The sequence below is a fragment of the Pogoniulus pusillus genome, chromosome 7, assembly GCF_015220805.1.
Source record: "Pogoniulus pusillus isolate bPogPus1 chromosome 7, bPogPus1.pri, whole genome shotgun sequence".
Lineage (NCBI taxonomy): Eukaryota > Metazoa > Chordata > Aves > Piciformes > Lybiidae > Pogoniulus > Pogoniulus pusillus.
Window position 1 is genome coordinate 30,585,918 of NC_087270.1, and position 17,925 is coordinate 30,603,842.

Genomic DNA, 17,925 nt, shown 5'->3' on the forward strand with positions numbered 1-17,925 from the left:
AGGTAAGAGGCCAAAGGAAGGAGCCTTGCTCTTAATGGATGAGCATTTCTTGGATGACTGTTTTAGGATGTCTTCTATGCCCATTAAAATGTTGGGTGTTATATACTTTAAAAGGGTGCTTGGAGGCCTCACTGCTTTCTTCCTTTGTATGCATTTGAAGCTACTTGGGAATGAGTAACAAAGGAGGTAATGTGGACTGGATAAATAAGTAATAAATGGCTCCCTAATGCCTAACAGGTTAAGAAAATATAATAAGCCACAATCCTTTCCCCTGTGAAAAAAGACTTTAAAAAATGTGAAGTCAGCACCAAAAAAAGCCAGTCTGTTCCAAACAGTATCAGTGTCCAAGGCACTTTGAGCAGCAGAGCTCTGCCCTAAATTAAATCATGTGTTTGGCATAATATTACACAGTTGTTTTTTTCCTTTCTGGATGGGGATGAAACTGCTCCAGTAGCACAGGCCTCCATATGTTGTCAACATGCTTCATTTGGTAACAATTTTTCCTCCTGGGCCAAAAGGCTGTGACTTGGATTTGGCCCAGCACTGCTACTGTGCTGCTGAACAACGAGATATCCAGTTAAATGTATTTGCTTTAGAGGTAAAATGTTAAACTATATCTGTTATTTATAGTTCAGTACTGCTGGTGATCATCCAGGTGGACACTTCTAATGGTCTTTTTTTCTTTTGCCTGGAAGAAGTATCTCAGTTGTGTGGATTCTCTTCGTCTCATTCAAGGCTATGTCTGAGTTGTGCTTTCACTTCTAGTGGACGACTCACTTGCCAGTTCTGCTCTTCAGCTTTTGTGGCCATAAATGATGGTCTGCAAACTTTGTATTTCTTTGCTGTGTGATTTTTGTTCACGAAAACTTGCTCTCTTAGTTAGCAGGGTGATTCTGGGCCTTGTCTCTGATTCTCTGGTTCTTTTTTCTTGTCCAGATAAGGAATCATAGAATTTCATAGAATCAACCAGGTTGGAAGAGACCTCCAAGATCATCCAGTCCAACCTAGCACCCAGCCCTAGCCAGTCAACTAGACTATGGCTCTAAGTGCCTCAGCCAGTTTTTTCTTGAACACCTCCAAGGATGACAACTCCACCACTTCTCTGGCCAGCCCATTCCAATGGCAAATCACTCTCTCTGTGAGGAACTTCCTCCTAACATCCAGCCTATAATTCCCTCAGCACAACTTGAGACTGTGTCCCCTTGTTCTGTTGCTGGTTGCCTGGGAGAAGAGACCAACCCCTACCTGGCTACAACCCAGGCCTGGTCCTTCCTAGAATAAAAGGTACTCAAAATTAGGTTACATCTGTGAGGTGCAGTGTTGGAGTTAATTTTAAAGTATGTTTTAACATGGTATACTTTCTACTCTCCTTGATAGTTTGGAGTACTTCTATTCTAGTGTATCATCACCAGTTGTTCTGCAAGTTTTCCTTAACATTTGTAGAAATCTTTTCATCTTTGTACAGAATATATATGTCCTGTAAGAACAGGCACTTCTAATGTGGAGTTAGATGGTCCTTTGACATCAGCTGTGCAGCAAGGAATTAATACAGTGTACCTACTTTTGTAGCAGTGGCACATTTCTAGCTCTCTTTCACTTTTCTTGGCATTGTAAGTATACAGTCACAAGGCTGTCATAGGTAAACTATTTTTTTCAAGTTAGCATTTTTATTTGCTGGTAAGCCATGGTCATTAGAATATCCCTGTGTTGAAATGGTTTAATCCTTTCATAAATGAGAAATCAGTAATATATTTCATTCCATACTGTAGAGACAATATAGTTATGTTGACTTAATCTTTGTCTCTTGTTCTCCTTAAAGTGAGTGCAGTACTGCTCTTTACCACTTTTCTCTAAATCTATCTCAGCATTTACAGGTATATATTTTTAAGTGCTTAGTAGGCTACCATGGTGCTCTGACAGTACATTTAGGGCTTTAGAGGTGCAGTATCTTTCAACAGGTCTCTCTTTCTAAGGATTTTCCTCGTAAATTGCAAAAGTACCCTGTGGCTATTCACAATTGCAGAAGTTTTGCCAACTGGAATGCCTTCAGGAATAAAAGAAGCAAGAATACTAGATCCTAAAGAGGCTAATCCTCTGAAAGGAAGAGCGTGGAATACGGCTGCAAGATGGAAAAGCTATTCACTTGCAGCTGGGATATTCTTACTGGAAATTCTACAATGGGAAAAGGCATAATTTTCCCAGTGGTTTGAGAGAAGATTTGCATGGAGTGAAGATGGCTTTGTGAAGCAGGAATTGAGATCAGCATCAATTGTACTTAGCTCATCTGTGTCAGGGTGCTGACTGAGCAGCCTCTGGCCATGTCTATACCATCAGAGTCTCTTTTCTGGCAAGTTGTGTTTGCCACATTCAGAATGCCCACTGAAAATGGTGGCTGCCCTGTGCTGCCTCCTAAGCTATGATTAGGATGGTGTAGGAGAATGCAGATTGTGCCATGGCAGAGAAGTACCAGAGACTGTCCTAATAGCAGAATTTAGAACTGAGCGCCTGTATTCAGGCCCAGGGTGTGAAGGAATTACAAAAAAGAAGTAGTATGGCCCTGAGCTCCTCTGCCCACAAGTGTTAGCTTCCTGCCTGCTGCTGTGTTTGCTCCAAGTCTGCCCTAAGGGTTCTCTAGAAAACAACCAGTTTGGGATTTTTTTCACTTGATCTGAACAGGGTGAAGTTAGGCATTTTTAGCTCTGAATCAAAACAATTTTTAAAACACATCACAGTAACTGAATTGAGTTTTGTCTTCTCCCTCTGCAGATGAACTATGCAATTTTTTTGCTTGCAGTTTGAAGCCAAGAGCTTTAGCATCTTTCTCTCTCACTTTGTAGTTAAAATAAATTAGTTTTGTATTTGTATTTAGTTTATTAAACTGGGACAGCAGCTAATTAAAATGAACCAGAACCTGCTTTCTGCAACACTTTTGCAGAAGGAGCTTGACTACTTCATGGACATGCAGCCCTTTCAGTTTATGCATTTCTTCAGCCACAATTAACTTCTGAGGTAATATTTGTTCACCAACTTGGAAGAAACCACCTTTTCCTGTATTTCCTTTCCTGTCCTCATCAGATCTCTGCAGCCCTCACAGGAGCCTCTCCTCCATATGCAGTTCCTCCCTTCCGTCCTTTTTCTTTTGCCTCCCTAAATCTTTCAGTGACAGCATATCTTCCCTCAGCTCTTAGTTTGTCCTGGCAAACTACGTAGAGTCCAGAGGTGAGTATTCCCCAGACAGGAGCTCTTCTGTCTCCTGGTGGGTCCTGCAGGATTTTTGTCTCCATTCTCTGCCTTTGCTATTGTTTCGAAGGATTTCCCTTTGTAGCTTCTTCTCATACAGTTTGTGTCTTGACAGAGGAATAGAGACACGTGGGTAGGTGGAAGCTTTGCATCTATTGTGTTTAAACACAGACAGAGCTAAGTCCTGACAATAGTGCGGAAGGGATGGGGCTGTTGAGAGATGACCTTTTGGTAGCCTGCTGCCAAAGGTTTTTAAAAGCTTTGTTCCTAGTTGTTGCTGGGGTCAAGCTCAACCACTTCTGGTGCCAGAGGTTTGCTGTTCCTGAGTTTAGTTAGTAAGAAGAGTATTAAAGGGTGAGGGGCCTTTTCTGTCTGCAGATTAAATGGGCAATGGCTTTGAGCAACAGATTGGCAGGGAAGGAGCAGTTGGGAAGCCAGCCCTGGACTTGCCAAAGTCACGCAGAGCCAGGCTGGCTGCAGGAGGAGGTAGGTTGGCACAGAAGCCAGCAGTTGTTTCTAGATTGTGTTCTATACTTGCATGTCTCCCAAACCCCTAATGGCATCCAGGGCCTAGGATAGTTTCAATCTTTTGTCTTGGAAGGAAAGATGAGTGGCAATGTTTGATCTTGCTTCCTCAGCCAAAAGCCTTGGGCTGCTGAGAATAGCCGATGAAGAGGCAGAAATCAGATTAAGAGGAGTCCTGCATTTATCATCTTTCCATGTGGTTTTATTGGTGGAGTGCCCAGAGCTGTAATAGGTGAGGGCAGTGCTTGCCAATGGATTTTCATCTCCAAGGAAGAGAATTTCTGCAGGGTGGAGTGGTGTCATGGCACAGCTCCTGTCTGCTGGACAGATGGTTTGGAGCAAACTTGTCAAAATATGTGTTCAGCTGCTCTGCCTTCTGGTCCTTGGTTGGCAGGGCTGTACTCCTGCCGCTCCTCAGAATGCCGCTCCTCAGACATCCTCCTAATCCTCAGCCATTCAAAAATTCATGACTGTCTTTTAGTCTAGCCAGGTATGTCCCTTCTGAATCCAGCAGAAACACTTGTGTCTGCCCTCATTAGCTGAGAGACAGTGAAGGTGTCAAAACATCAAAGAGAGAAGATACAGGTAATTTTTTCTATGATGAAATTCAGGTAGCTAAAACAATGAATAAGAACAAAAAAGAACCTTGTTTTTCTAGCAGTGTGTATCTGTTCTCACAGCTGTGAATCCTTCAGAGATTTAAACAGGCAGGTCTTTATTTTCTGTCAGTTGTTGAGTCAGAAGCTTAGGTTGTAAGGCATGCTTGACTGTCACTTTGCCAAGTGACACGAGTATTTGTCACTATTCCAATCCAGCTGCTGTCAGATTAGCGTCTTGTAAAGTCCCAGTAAACAATCCTGTTGGTCTTCTACTGAAACATTTCTGACAGTTGATTTTTTTGTGTAAACCAAGGATATAGTCTGTTACTGTGTTCTTCCCCATCATAGAGAGAGAAAAAAGAAGAAAAGGCAGGGTCAAGTCTGTTATTACCTATCCAGTTAAGGGATAAGCCTCACTTATTGATCATAAATTGTCTGTTCTGCAGTGCTTTACAACCTTATAGCCTAACCAAGTTGTTAAGGATGGCAGAGATGCTCTTCTTGCAGGAAGTCATTCCCTTCCGTTTGTCTGTCCTGAGCTTTTTAAATGTTTATAGGTACTTTGTATTCCCATGCAAAGCACCTTCCTTTCTCCAGTGCCTCCATTCTCATCTCTTGAGCACAGCTTCCCACATGTTTCTTTACTGCAAATCTTGCTGTCCCACTACAAATGGAAGGTTGAGAGTGATTAACAGAAAATAAACCTATGTTTATTCCTTGAGTCTCACAGAGTCGTCCTTATTTGTTCTGTGTTGTGTGCTCTGAATGGAAGAAACACACTCTCTTGGAAGACGTTCTCCTTGGGAGAACTCTACCAAGGCCTATGTAGTTGCACTTTCTAACCAGGGGAATTGAGTTGGATGTGTGAAGGACTTGGCCCTCTACTCTTATTGCTGTTTTGTGGTAGTACTAATTAAATGTAAGCACACACAAGAAAGCTGGGGGTTTCTGTACTCCTGGGCTTGTAGTTAGCAAGTGTTACATCCTTCCTAAGCGCAAGCCTTCCCTTAAGAGAACATATTTGACAGATGATTGCAAAAACCTGCTACTTTGTCCACTTTTGGCAATCAGAAGGAAATGTACCTCAGGATCTGAGCTAGGACACTCTAACTGTGAGAGAGGTTTAGAGAAGAGTGGATGCATAACACAGATCTAAAGTGGGCTGCTCTGTGTTTTCTTTTGTCTTGGAAATAGTAATTTCCTTGACCTAAGGAAAACTTGAGGAAGTCCTTCCCTATACCAGCCCTGTCCATATCTGTATTCATGTTTCCTGGTCTAAGGTTGGATTTTTGATCTCATATGATTATGCAGTCATTGTTTTCCCATGTTTTTTGTTGAAGCAGTTGCCTTGGTTAAATGTCAGTGGTCGTCTTGATGTCGTGGCTGACTTATGTGATTCCAGTTCATGCACAGCTGGAACATGAGGATCCTTTGGGAAGGAGTTTAAGTAATTATTTTAATGTGCTTAATTTTCTTCCTGATTAGAACTCTGAATGTACTTTAAAGGGTTTTATAAATAGTAAATTTGTGTTTACACCATCACCCAAAGGACTGCAAATAACTATAGTCTGTGTATGTTACAACTGCATATGCCCATCTGGTAGTGTTTTCAAGCAGAACACAAATGTACCTACACCTTGGGTAAAATGCAGCAAGAACTTAATAGCTTTGTGCAACACTTCATTCCAGTGTCAGACGCTAAGTAAAGAACATCTAATTCAACTGGAGTGCAGGGAGAGTTGCATCAATGTAAATGTAAATAACCAGCTTGGAATTTGATCAACTTGCTGAAGAAGGTATGTCTCCTTTTAGGAAAGATGTCCTGGGATTTTTAGTAGATCTAGTTTATTGTTTACAATGTATTAAAGCAATAAACCTTAGCACTCTTCCCCTCTGTATGGGAGGATTGTAAAGCTGAGTAGTGTTCGGGAACTGGAGTGAAGTACCATAGCCACTAGCTGGCACCAGTCTTCAAACAATTCCCATAGTCCTCTGACTTGACTCTCAGCTTTTGATTTTCCCATCCTGTTTAACAGCAATATGTGCTCTTTTGTAGCAGTGCAGAACTAAAGCATCGATGACGACTTGCAGAAGCTGCCGTGAGCCAATCTGCAGGCATATTAAGCAAGTCCTTACTTAATTGAGACAGGTTCATAGGAGACAGGAGATGCTTTAGAAGTGATACAGGATAAATTTGTAGCTAGACAGAACCAAGTATTGTGCTTTTTTTTTCTTTCCACTACTGCTTCGAAATAGAATTGAACATGATGTAATTGGGCAGATTTAAACATGTTTTGCTTCATGGGCTTGAGGATGACTCAAGTCCTTAATTAGAATAAAAAAGCATTACCTCATCGATTGGCCTGCTCCTTTCACTGAGGCACGGGAAATTTTTAATCAACAGGCACTGTGAGCTGCTTGTAGATGAGACAGACTGCTAATGAGGGATGGATTCAGAGCTGCCCTGTTGCTTTTCTCTTCAGCAAGTGTGACAGAGCTGCTTACTCTAGAAGAAGCTGTCTATAGAGTGAAGGTATTCTCAGTTTAAACAAAAATGGGAGACTTGCTTTGCCTTTCATCTGATGCTGTCAAGTTCCTAATTCAGTAGACTTTACTAAAGCCATTGTTCCATTTTCCTCTTGGATCTGCTGCAGAAGTAGGCTGGATGTTAGGAGGAAGTTCTTGACAGAGAGAGTGATTTGCCATTGGAATGGGCTGCCCAGGGTGGTGGTTGAGTCACCATCCCTGGAGGTGTTCAAGAAAAGACTGGCTGAGGCACTTAGTGCCATGGTCTAGTTGACTGGCTAGGGCTAGGTGCTAGGTTGGACTGGATATCTTGGAGGTCTCTTCCAACCTGGTTGATTCTATGATTCTATGATCAAAGAATAGGCTTTTGGAAAACCATTTTTGGAAGTAATCTGCAAAGCTTTGCCAAAAGTACATGAATTAGCCATTGTACCTCCAGGCTGGTACTAACTAATACACCTGGGAATCACATAATTTGCTGCTGCCCCTTGCAGCAGCTGGCTACATCCAGAATCATCTGAAGTGCTGGCATAAGAAGGCGAATGTTCTTTAGGACAGACACATGACTTGAACATGGTAGGTCTTCATTCTGCACTTGAATTTCTCAGGTCACATCACAGTACTTAGAAGTTAGACCTTTCCTTATGCTTTTGGTAAAACTGACTTTATAAAAGTTCCCTTTGCACAGAAATGTGAAATGCAGATCATTGTTAATGGCAATTGTCATTGAAGTGAAAGAATTTTTTCTGTTACCTTCCATAAATTTTTGGGTAAGACAAAAAATCTTACTTTTCATGTTGCCTGAGATGCTTAGGCATGATTAGATCATAAAGGGGAGTAAGATTTATCATCACAGTGAAACACACATCTGTGGTAGGTGATTTGACTGTGGCTAAACTGGTAAAATAAAAGCAGACAGGAACTGTAGTCTTGCTCTGTGCCAACAAGGATGAAGTAGCTTCTGTTCAATAACTAAATCCTTCCACTCCCTAGAGCAAGCTGGCCACATCCAAAACAGGAAAGGTCCTGAGCTTATACTATATCCAGGCATCATTTGGGAAAGGGACAAATTCATGTCAGGAAGTGTGCTCAAAATTCACAAGAAAGATACTGACTCCTGTTATCTTGGCCCAAACCCCCATAATTTTTATTTCCTAGTATAGATGTTGCCTTTTGTTGTCAACAGGGCAGCCTGGAGGAGGTCACATTTAGTAATCAAGATTGGAGCCACTGGGGCCTTGTAATGAGGCTGGCGGGCAGTGCTGAGTGTATGTCTGACAATTAAGGATTCACTGTGACTGGAAAACACCAAGGGCATCTCGCAGCAAGTATGCAGCTGGCTGCTGTGGTTCCTATCAGCTAGCACTTACGGATGATGGTGGTTGCAGCTTGGGAGGTCGCCCAGGACTGGATGAGTGCAGCCAGCCTGTTTTGGAGTGTGACAGTTTGGCCATGTGACCTGTGGTGTGTCATTTGGCTCAGAAAAGTACTTGACTGGAGTTTTCACTACTATCAGCTGTTTTCTGAGGCCCTGCTCTCTGAACCATGATTTTCTGTAATAACTGCTACTTATTTGGCACAATAGACAAACTGGTCAGAGTGGGTTATAATGGAAGATTTCCAAGCTTCTTTCTTCCTTGCTTTATTGCTTTTCATCTGCAATAGCATCTGAGGTGTTCTCGAAGGCATCTTAAAACACAAAACATGGTGTCATGCCCTCAAACCCACCTCACAACATAATCTAGACCCATTTACTAACGATGTTTCATTTTTCATCTGTGTGATGGGTTATCTGCCAGCAGAGGTTGTTGCTCTGTGTAACAGTCTTGTCCTGCAAACTTGTTTCTGAGCCCTCCGTTTTTCTCATCTTGGCTATGAGTGACAGAGCCATGGCCCCAGCTATTTCTGTAATATGAAAAAGAGCAAAATGCATTCTTAAGAGGCCCTGAGGGCTAACCCTTGCTTCCTTCCTCAGGGGCTGTTACTGCAAACTGTGACCTTGGTGGAGCTGTTTTTATTTGTTCAGAGGTTCTGCCAAGAGACAAAGGCAGTGCCACACAATATGGGATGAGGATTGAGAACTGCTGGACAAGGGCTCAGGGGAATTAGTTTCAATTCCTTTTTCCAAAGGCATCCTGTTTAGGCTGCAGACAGCTCACTTCTGTTTTTCAGGACCATGTTTCAGTCCTGATCTGTAAAGAAGGATGCTGACATTCCCTGCTACATAGAGGTGCAGAGACTGAATTCTAAAAGATTGTAAGGTGTTTGAGGGCTATCCAACCATTACAGTCCATTGACAATAAGCATTGGCTGCCCTTGTGAGGTGGTGGGAGATGTAATCCAACCTGTCTTACCCCTTGTGCTGATGTAAAATGGCATCGCTTCAGTGTGCTTGGAGAGGCCATCTAAGATTTATGAGTCAGCACACTGGCCCAAAGGATTAAGTTTCCTGCCCAAACTCACACTACAAGTCAACAGCATCAAATCCTGGAAAGAGCTCTCCTTGGGCTAATAGAGCACCATGGACTTGCCACTATACATCCTCATACGAGCCTGAGGTCTCACATTGGCTGGCATTTGAGAGCCTGGGACATTATGCAGCATTCCTACCCACAGGCTGTGTTCTCTGAACCATTTTTCCTTCTGCATCCCTTGCAGCATGTGAATCTCTGGCATTTCTAATCCAGCAAACCCCAAGGGGGATGTCTGACAGTATCAGATTATCAGGTGGCTAAGTAGGAGCAAAGAGCAGAGACTGCAATGAATCAGTTGGGTGAATCTACAGGCTTGTGTCACTTGTGTCAGGTCATAGTTCTCTGGAGATATGAGATGCTAGTTGGAGGCCTTGCTAAGATTATTCATCTGTCATCTATGAAGAGTGCTGTGGGAATAGCAAGCATCACTGGGTGAGCTGAGCTATGACAGGTATTTTGCCAATAGGAGAGGAATGATTTTGCTTATGATTTTAGAATATTATTATGGCTGCTAAATAACACCAGCACTGAGTTGAATGTGCAGATTCAACTTGTGTCTTGTGCAGGTACTTGTAAAGATTGCTTTCTTCTCCTTTTGTTCACCTGTTTGTGGGTTCCTTGTGATTCGGTGCATGGCCTCACTGTGATCCACCAAGGGCTCACAGTGCTTTCCAACTGAACCTGTCCATTCAGTGTGACAGGCAGCTGAAATTACTTTTGCTGCAAAAGCTTGTGTGCTGCAAAGTCAGTCCAGTTAGCGATAAAAACATAAATAGGAATCCAATTAAAAAAAGGCAGAACTAAGTCAGCTATTTTTTTGCTTGCAGCAGAAAAAAGCCCTTTGGCAGCTGCTACTGCACAGCACCACTGTCTTGCTTAGGAGGGAGAGTTTTGTGGGTTTGGTGCTCCCTGGTGTGACTGCTCCTACAGTCTGACCTCAAGCAGCATCTGCAACTTAAGAAGTGGAATTCCTCTGATAGGTATATCTGTGGCCTGGGGAATGTATCACCCAGAGCACTTTTATCTTACCTCTGTTAAAAAAAAAAAAAACTCAAGAAGCTTCTAGGCAGGAAGAATGCATTTTCTTTTGATTTGTGATTGGCAGGAGAGGCAGCAGCTAGAGCATGGGGATGTGTCTGCAACAGTGGTATCATTTAGCTCTGACAGTGTCTCACTGTGTCTTTCTCTGTTTTATTTCCTATGGAGCCATCTCTGTGTTGCAGTGAGAGGTTTGTTTTACCCACAGCATAGCCAAGAGAAAAGAGTGGCCTCTGTGAACTGTGAGATGTGGGGGAGGGAAGACAGTGAGAAACTAGGCTCAGCCCCATCTTCCCTCCTCAGGCTGCATCATGGATCAGTTGAGAGACTCAGCGCTTTTGAAGCTGCCTGCCTCTGAGTGCAAATCCTGCTTGGCTACTGCTGAAATCTCACTGCCTTGATAACCAGCCGTTCCCTGGCTTTTCATAAGCTCTCTAGATGTAGTGTGACAGGCACATGAGGTAAAATTCTAGCTCAAAGCATCATTTGCAGTTTTCTAGAAGTTTTCTGTAGAATGAGAGTGGGTCTTTGAAAAAAAGGAAGGCACCCTCCAGACAGCTTTACACAGAGCCTTTAGGATTAGAGAAGCCAGAGTTTTTTTTTCATGCAATCATCCTCTGTTGTTACATTATCTATTTGAGAACTTTCTGTTCACAGGCAGTTGAAAGCTGGAGTTGTTCCTACAGTCTAGGTTCTTGTACCCGTTCTGCTTTTGCATGCAGTGAGGAGGGAATTCACATGAGGCAGCAGCACAGGGTAGATGGTGTCCTGAGGAGCACAAGGGGGAGTCTAGGAGACTGTCAAGTGTAGTGTTGTGGTAGGCTTGAACAGGCCAAAATAGACTTATACATGTCCTAGCTTGCCCAGACATATTTTTCTGCTCTCCCTCCTTCTGTTTTGGGGAGAAGCTACTGCACTGAAGAAAACAAAGAACCTGGAGACACTGAGTCTAAGGACTCTGGACTGCCCAGACTTGTTTGCATCCTGTGGTAAACAAGGTACACACACTTAGCTTGTGCCTGCCTTGTGCAAGGCCTGTGTTTTTCCCAAATTTGGGTAAAGCAAGCCTATGGCTTCACCTAATATGGTCAAACTTGGCTAACTGCCATTCTGATTGGCTATTCTGTGTCCAAAGGCCATTAGTCTTGGGCTGTATTGATAAAAAGAGATGAGCAGGTAAACACAGTGTGTGCTCTGCCATTGTATTCATGTTATATTTGTGCCCATTGCCTGCTGCTATTGCTTTCTGTCCCTGGCAGCATACTGCCTTGCTGCCTTATTGCATCTTGCCATGCTATGCTAAGTTATAAACTAGCTCTACCACAAAGTAACACTCTGATGCTCTGAGTTTGCTTGCCTGGAAACTATGCTGCCTCGACTTTACCAAAGACAGGCTTTAAATGCCTGCACATGATCAGCCTGTGTAGCCAGTGTGGCATCATGCCAAGACTTTAGTAATTAATGCTTTTTTTAATTACTTGGTGATTATATCTAATCACCTGCTTTTCCTCACCAAGCATCAAGGCACTGCTTACCAGCCCATATACTTCTTTGTATTGTACTCCTCTAACTCTTCTCCTTTTTAAAATATGATTTTTCTAAATATTTCTTTTTAGCCCTCTGTAACATCCCTGAAGTTATAAAATGTGTTGATTAGTTACATCCAGAGTGCAGAAAGATGCCTGGGCATTGTTTTCCCAAAACACATTAGTGTATGTTATCTAGTATTGCATGTTCAAAAATGTATATCACTAACTTAAATTCCAGGATAAGACCTATTTCACTGTTTTCCGAAACCCTGAAAGTGGCTTTGTGCTTCTTTGCAGAGGACTCTCTCTTCACTGAGAGAGTCATTGGACACTGGAATGGGCTGCCCGGGGAGGTGGTGGAGTCACCGTCCCTGGAGCTGTTCAAGGCAGGATTGGACATGGCACTTGGTGCCATGGTCTAGCCTTGAGCTCTGTGGTAAAGGGTTGGACTTGATGATCTATGAGGTCTCTTCCAACCTTGGTGATACTGTGATACTGTGATACTGTGAAACCTGAAATACTAGTGAGTATTTTTTGCCTTTTCACTTCATTGTTGGCAATTTTATTTATTGTGGGAAGCTTTCTCCTGCAGCGGAGCATGAAATGTAAACATCAGGCCCTGTGATGGGAAGTGTCCTTGGGTCTTACTGATTCCCAGGGGCCTAAGCTGGCAACCATGAGCAACCCACGCACAGCTGTCAGGGGGTGGAATCTGCCAGCCCCCGGGGCGGACGCAGCCCCAAGGGGGCTGACCCTGGCCAGCCCCCCTGGGTGGTACTCACAGGTTGTTTACCACAGGTAACCTATCTCTGCCTTACACATAACTTGGGGCCAATCTGTACTGTCCACTTCTGCCAGCCCCAGGCTGGCTGGAAACACCTCCTCTGAGCACTATATAAGACACTGCACTACCCTAATAAAGTTGTACTGATGTACTGATGCACAGATGCCTAGAAGCTGCTGTCTTGAGTCGTCAGTACCCCGATCTCGCCTCTCGCCAGCCTCCGTACCCCGACAATTTATGACTGCCTTGTTCTGGGCCAGTGTCATTGCTGGGGTTTAATTTAGTTGTGATTATATTTTGAAAGTTGTCTTTTGTCGCCCTTAACTTGTTTCAGCAAGTCTCACATTCTGGTTTAGTCTAGAAAGTCAAAGGAAAACACTAATGCCATTTCCTTTATGTTAAATTTCTTTCTTTGCAATCTACTCTGTAGCCCTTGTGGACTTGCTAGGCGTACCAATGCCTCTGTATGTTGTTACCTACTTGAAATCCTTTTAGGCAGTGTTTCTGTGCTTATTGCTAATGAGCTGTATGTATACTACACAAAAGTTGTCCTTTTGTGGTTTTGCCATTCATTGTCAGATTTTGTTGAAAAAGGATCTAGTCAGAAAGCTTGACAACAGGTTACAAAACCAGCTTGGCTTCATTTAGGAAGAAAAGGTACTCCTGAGTGGTAGGCCTTTCAGAAAAATCTCTCCACAAAAACATGTCCCTAGATAGGAGCTGAACTATTCAACATCTGTTGAGACCTTCTTTTTCATTTGTTGCTCTCCTGGAACAATAGTCTGAGGCTGAAATAACGTGGGGCCTTTAGCAGGAGAAACTTTGCCTGCGCCTGAATGCTTTTCTTCGAAATGATTTCTAATAGCATATTTATTCCATCTATTATGCATTGTTTTATTTTGGCAAATGCCTAGACGCTGTAAGTTACTGTGGTGTTCACAAGAAAAAAGATTACTGTGTGAGGTAAAATATGCCTGCAGCCAGCACTTGTCATGATGGCTTAGTGCTTACCAGTCAGGCTGCGAGGAGCTGAGGGGCTTGGAATTTCTATTTGGCATCCCTTGCCCAAAGCAGATGAGAATGACCTCTTTTGTCCTGTCTGCTGTTATCAAGCAGCTTTGGAAAATGAGGACTGTTGAATGAAAAGAAAGAAGGAGATGACATTTTGTTTTCTACATGAACTGGTGTATAGGTTCTTTGTTTTTCAGAAACGGTTTTCAAAAAGATGTGTTAATATTGCTGCTATTTTAGCAGTGGTTCTTTTGTTCATAAGTTTGTAAGGGTTGGGATATCCATTTATATTAGTGAGCTCTTTCCCTGTAAAATTCCATGGACATCTAAATTAAGAATATTTATACTCTGAAAAAGTCTCACTATTTTAACTCAATAGTGAGAAGGGTTAGGGACTCCTGTCTGTGGAGCACAAGAGATGCCCACTTAAAATGTGTGTCACAAAGTGTTGGGTCTGGAGATCAAATATTTCAAAATGCAGCTATCACACATATAAATCTGGACATTTTCTGACTTTTGGGGTGTCTTAGTCCTCCTTGTCACATTTTTGTACAGACAGAAGCTTTTCTGCATTACTGATGCACTAGGGAGACACGGAGGCTGCCAAACATGTGACCTGCGCTGTGTCAATAAACAATAGGATGAGAATTGCACTAAAAAAATAGGTTAGGTTTGAAACTGAATGTTTTCTGTATAGAGGGTTTTGCTGACATTTTTCTGGATGGTTTGAGAGTTGTTAGGGAACTAGGAGCCTCAGCTGGATTGTCAAAGGTGCCAGTAGCCTGACTAGGTGCATCCGTAAACCCTAACTTCTGGTCATCCAGTTTTGGTCCATATCAGCCAGGAGGCTAGTCTTTATCTACAATCACTTATGAGGCAGTTTGGCTCATTTTGGACTCAGAGCAAAAGACAGTGGTGTTATTTGAATACTTTTCACTGTGCTTCAGTGAGCTCAACTGGATAAATAAGTTTAGCTCAACAAAGGATGCATAATCTTTAGAGCTGTTTCCATTCTTATTAAGACTTCTAAAATTTGCTAGAGTGATCTTACAAGGCTTACTTGTTTCAACAACAAAGAAATATCAATGCCAGCTGGATGCAGGTAGTTTTAAAATGTTAGATGCCAAGGTTATGAATGTGATGTATGAAGAAGATGCTAATGGAGGACTTGAGCAAAGTAATACTCAGGCAGACTAAATGGCCCTTCATTTCTGTCTTCCCAAAAGCTTCAGTTTACTGCACCCTGGCACATCATGATCATCAAATTAACTATCCTTACAGATTCTTCTCTGCACGCCTGCTAGGATGTGGCTTCACAATCAGCTCAGGTCCAGCTAACTACTTGGTCACTTGCTGATGGAGAAGTAGCAGGAATATCTAGAGAGGGGTGAGTGGGCAGGCAGACACTCAGGCCAGCTGAAGCTGATTGTGAAACCAGAATGTCAAACAGGCTCTGAAGCTTTTTACTTACCCTTTCTCATCCATTAACCTCTGCTCAGCAGTGCACAGACTGGACTGGCACAGCTAAATACAGAACCGTGGGAATCCTATTTCCCAGTTAGAGACTGACCTAAACAGAGGCCCTGTATGGATATGCTGGAATTATTTGGCAGTCCAACTTAGTTAGAAGGATAGTGAAGGGAAACAACTTCAAGAAAGAAAAAAACTTCCTCATGCTCCTACTGGTAGCAGTCAAGCCCTGGGGGTTTGGCCCTGTGCCCTGTAACTGCCAGTGGAGTCCCCTGGCAAAACAGAAAGTGAGGCAGTGTAAGTGGACTGATTTGATGGCTAGACTAAACAGAAAGTTACTACCAGGATCTTTCAGTTCAATTAATTTTGTTTTACATGTTGTTCTTTACAATATTCTTTATGGTACTTTTCCCTTTCTTCAGTATTTCCCACCATTCTGATACTCTTAGCTGCGAATACTTTAACCATTAGTAAACTTCTCGATAACATCACTAGGGTGGAGACCTGTTGCTTAAAAATGTATGGGCTTATGTTTATAAGTACTTGGGGCATAACAGGCTCTTACACTTCAGGAGAGCTGTTGTAATCCTCTGAATGGACAAAGGATCTTGTGAAAGACTTTTTGGCATTCTGTAGGTTGACAAATCCTCGTCTATATTGTCATTCACTTGTTGGAAATTACTTTGTAAGGGTTGAATTAGACAAATAAAGGTTGCTTCTCCCCCAGTGGACTGTATTTATTTGAGCCTTCTAATTCTACTTTCAGTAATTTTGTCAGCTCTGAAAGATTCAGTCTTACAGTTCTTCTGGTTTTGTTGTTAAACAGGGTGTCTCCTTTTTTTACCTTTAATACTTGGGTTCATTTGAGTGACAGATTTTTTACTACAGTTAATAAAGCAATGAATTTGAGTTTGTGTAGAAATCCTGAGTGAAAGCTGCCTAGCTTGTATGTATTACAACTTTGGATTTTGTTGGGTTTTGAAAGAGAAATGCTTTAATTTGAGGTAGTTCCTTGGATATAACCTTTCAGAAGTAGCTCAAATTCAGAAGTCACTCAGAGTGCATCCATAAAAAATATCAATGTGGGAAAAAAAACAAGCGATGGAAATTTCTCTTGCTTTAAAATGAAGATTTGTATCATAAACAGTTCAGCAAATTCATTGTTGACAACTGCAGTTATCTTTAGTATATTGCATAGGGGACATTTCATACTTAATTTCTGCTTGAGACTTGCTCACAGGCCTCTAAAATAGCCTTTCCCATTGCTAGTGATGGAAGTGGTGGTAGCAAGGTAATTTCATTCATGAGTTCTATTTTGATGATAATAAATGTGTGAAAATAACTGGAAGTAACTAGACTGTACTTTTGTGTGCACCTGTAACTGGAAGAGGATTTTATAAGATTCTTTACTGTAGTTACAATGTATGTGTAATCTTTTGACCTTGCTATTAGTTTTTGATGACTACAGCATGTTAAGTGCTGATAATTGGGTTTGCTGTAGGCTGAAACCTGACCTGCTCTTTGCAAAGGGGAAGATCAGCTCTTCTATTGCAAGAGGCACTTTAAGGGGGTACCTTCAAAATTACAAGGCTGTGACTGCCATGAAGTAAGGATCTCTGAAGTATGGCAATTTCTTAGGAAGAACATGCCCTCCTAAGGAATGCTTCTTTTCAGCTTATATTGAGTTGGATTATTCACCCAAAGGTTTTGGGCCTGTTCTCTACATTTTCTTTTTAATGTCATCTTGTTTGCCTCATAATCCAAGCTGTTTTGAGGCTTCAGGTAATGGAATATGACTTCTAGGTAAGAGAGCAAGAGGCACACATTTTTCACTCTGCTCTTGAAAGGGGATTCATCTCTCCTTGTTTAAACCATGTGCAAATGCAGCCTCTAATCCCAACTAGCTTTTCTCTTCTTTCTTCAGCCAGTGGGGAGAGGAGAAGATCTTCAGAGATTTATTGCATCCAAATATCAGTGTTCAAAATAGATGGGATTAATTGTCCTATGGAGATGCATGTTGCTTTCCACTGAGTATAGTAGGAACCTAAAAATTACTTTTGTCTTTGTTTAGAAGACTTAATTTAAAGGAAGTTAATCCTGTCCTTGGATCAAGCAGGTATTGAGTGACCTTTGTAAATTCTGCAAACAGCAGTTCATCCAACTAAGTATCTTCCAGTGCCTACCTGCTTCAACTCGAAGGTGATTTAGTCCTCATATCTCCTCTGGGAAGGATGAAGGGAGTGTGTAATGCTTTTATGAAAGGAGTATGCAGCAGACAGGAACAGCAGCAGGCACTGGCAAGGAAATGAAGCCTAAGAGGTTTTGAAAACCGTGTACAGAAGGACCAGTGCAATGGTCCAGTCTGCAGTTTGTTTTCCAGATCTTCCCTTTGCTGTCTGTCTGTGACAGTGTTGCTACAACAGCTCTTTCTTATTTTGAGCTTTCTGTGTGGGAGGAGGAAAACTGCTTAAAACAAATGTGACTGAGTGGTAGTTTGCACAGCACAGTATTGTTAGCCCAGACTTGCTCTTCCAGTTCCCATTGTGTTTCTTGATAGTTCTTAAGAATACAAAACACGAGTGCAGGTATGTCAGACCAACAGTCCCTCCAGCTCAGTATCCTGTTTCTGCCAGTAACTAACAGACAGCTATGTACCTTTCCCTAATCCTTTCCCAGGCTCAATCTATTTTCAGTTTATGAGACTTTTTGCCATAAATCTTTCTTGTTAA

General features: G+C 42.2%; 1 protein-coding gene across 3 annotated transcripts in view; it reads left to right on the plus strand.

The window, feature by feature from the left end:
- The window catches only part of HS1BP3 (HCLS1 binding protein 3), a 52,473-nt gene that overhangs the window by 23,885 nt on the left and 10,663 nt on the right, over window positions 1-17,925 (plus strand). The window lies entirely within an intron of this gene.